This window comes from Eschscholzia californica, unplaced genomic scaffold, assembly GCF_041429995.1.
Source record: "Eschscholzia californica isolate CP2 unplaced genomic scaffold, dmEscCali1.0.p SCAF_152, whole genome shotgun sequence".
Taxonomy (NCBI): domain Eukaryota; kingdom Viridiplantae; phylum Streptophyta; class Magnoliopsida; order Ranunculales; family Papaveraceae; genus Eschscholzia; species Eschscholzia californica.
In genome coordinates this window covers 45,001-47,627 of record NW_028238257.1, presented here as the reverse complement: position 1 = coordinate 47,627, position 2,627 = coordinate 45,001, and positions in this window count along the sequence as shown.

Sequence of the window (2,627 nt, the reverse complement as noted above, 5' to 3'; positions counted from 1 at the left end):
GGGACGCCCGTGGCATTCAAGACTTTGTCAAGGATACGAAGGGTCATTTGGACGAGAGTATGCCTGGTTAAAAGGATTGATGTTTCCTTGTGGAAATAGGCAAAACAAGAAGTTTGCACCTTAGGAGGGGGTGGTCTCCCTTCCTCATATGCATCCAGCATATGCCAAGACCTCGTGGATGGGAGCTCGCCCATCCTTAGCATGGTATGCACGAAAGTGAGCATCCTCGTGGCGCAACCCATGAGGCCGGCCTAGCGTATGCGAGAGAAGCATATTGCACGGGTTCCCTTGTCATAGGAAATGGCTCGGGACAGTACCTGGAGATAGGTTACTGCGGGTTCCTTTGGAAAAGGTGTTGCATGTTCTCATGCCATGGCGAGGCGTGCGTCGTGCTAGCATATTCCATAAGGAGGATTGAGCTATTCAAGGGGCCAAGCCTTGATGTGCTATGTTGGGCATGAGGTAGCTTATTGAAGATGGATGCTCCTATGCCCAATGTCCGGATGGTAAGCCGAGATGATAAGGTGCCGGATGCTTGAGACTAGATGGCAAGATCCGCATATGCGGCTTGGTGTGCTCCGCACATATGTTGGTATCCTTTATAGTGGGCGAGAGTCTATGACTCAAGGAAGCGTTATACGGGACGGCTCGAGCTATGCTCGTAGGTTGGGACACGTTGATGTCATGCCGCATTATTGGTTGGGAACCAAGATGACTTGATAGTCGAGATGCTCCGAATATGTTCGGGAAGGCTGGCTATGTGTTAGGAGGGAATACATAGCGCCGCACGGTACGTTAGGATTTGATATTCCGCACTATCGACCCGTGTCTTCGAGCATAATATGCCGGGTCGACCTAACGTGACAAAAAGGCCGTGACACTGGGACGCCCGAGACTTTGCTCGGGACGGCCTGGGACGTCCGAGACTTTGCTCGGGACGGCCTGGGACGCCCGAGACTTGGCTCGGGACGGCCTGGGACGCCCTCGCTACAGCTCGGGACGCCCTGGGACGGCCTCGACACAGCTCGGGACGGCCTGGGACGTCCGAGACTTGGCTCGGGACGGCCTGGGACGCCCGAGACTTGGCTCGGGACGGCCTGGGACGCGCTCGGCACAGCTCGGGACAGGCCGGGACGCCCGAGCCGAGCTTCGGGTCGCACGAAATCTCTTCGTATTCCGACATATTAGAAGCTTCCCATCATGTAGTAGGCCGAGCTTTGCCCTTTGGATGCCCTATGGTGCTTGGCGAGCACTAGGGAACGTGCCAGCACAAGTGCTGTGCACGCTCTGGGGAAGGAGCTCAACCCTCCCCCTTATAGTGCAAAGTTATTGTTTTTCCTATTTTCACAAGGAAACATCAATTTTTTAACCAAGCATACTGGGTCTTTACTCCTTCGTTACTCGTCGGAATCCAGCAAACTTATACTCGTTGGAAAGGTCTTTTCGCAAGGATTTTTTTGATATATTATAATAGCGATTCCGATAAATATTTATTTTTCTATGAATTTTTAAGTGAATAAACACCGGAAAATTCATAAAAAATAGAAAAAAAAATATTTTCTTCCGTTTCTTTTCTCCAATAATTCATAAATAATACCTCAATAGTATTAATGAAGAGAGAGTCGAAATGGCCCGGGTGGATTTCGAAATGTCCCACGACCCCATAGAATGCACGGGCCAGCCGAGCCAAAAGAATGGGACGCGCACGGGACAGCATTGGTCAGGCTCGGGACGGCACGGGACGCGCATGGGACAGCACGGGACGCGAATGGGACGGCCTTGCTAAGGCTCGGGACGGCATGGGACAGCTCGGGACGCGCATGGGACAGCACGGGACGCGCATGGGACGGCCTTGGTGAGGCTCGGGACGGCACGGGACGCGCAAGGGACGGCCTTGGTGAGGCACGGGACGGCCTTGGTGAGGCACGGGACGGCCTTGGTCAGGCACGGGACGGCCTTGGTAAGGCTCGGGACGGCATGTCACGGCCCTGGTGAGGCTCGGACGGCACGGGACGCGCATGGGACGGCACGGGACGGCCTGGGACGGCCTTTGTGAGGCTCGGACGGCACGGGACGCGCATGGGACGGCCTTGGCGAGGCTCGGGACGGCATGGGACAGCACGGGACGGCCTCGGCACAGCTCGGACGGCACGGGACGCGCATGGGACGGCCTTGGCGAGGCTCGGGACGGCATGGGACAGCACGGGACGGCACGGGACGGCCTCGGCACAGCTCGGACGGCACGGGACGGGCTTGGCGAGGCTCGGGACGGCATGGGACAGCACGGGACGGCCTCGGCACAGCTCGGACGGCACGGGACGGCCTTGGCGAGGCTCGGGACGGCATGGGACAGCACGGGACGGCCTCGGCACAGCTCGGGACGGCACGAGACGCGCATGGGACGGCCTTGGTGAGGCTCGGGCCGGCACGGGACGCGCATGGGACATCATGGGACGCACATGGGACACCTTATGGGGATCATCAAGGGACGTTGCACGGGACATTCTTTCCCACGAAGGGCATTTACATGGGACATCTTAGGAGTCGAGCGCCGGCACATGGGACAACGTAGTTCACACGCACGGAACACTTTACTTTCCTTTGGAACGTCGTGGGATCTTTATGTC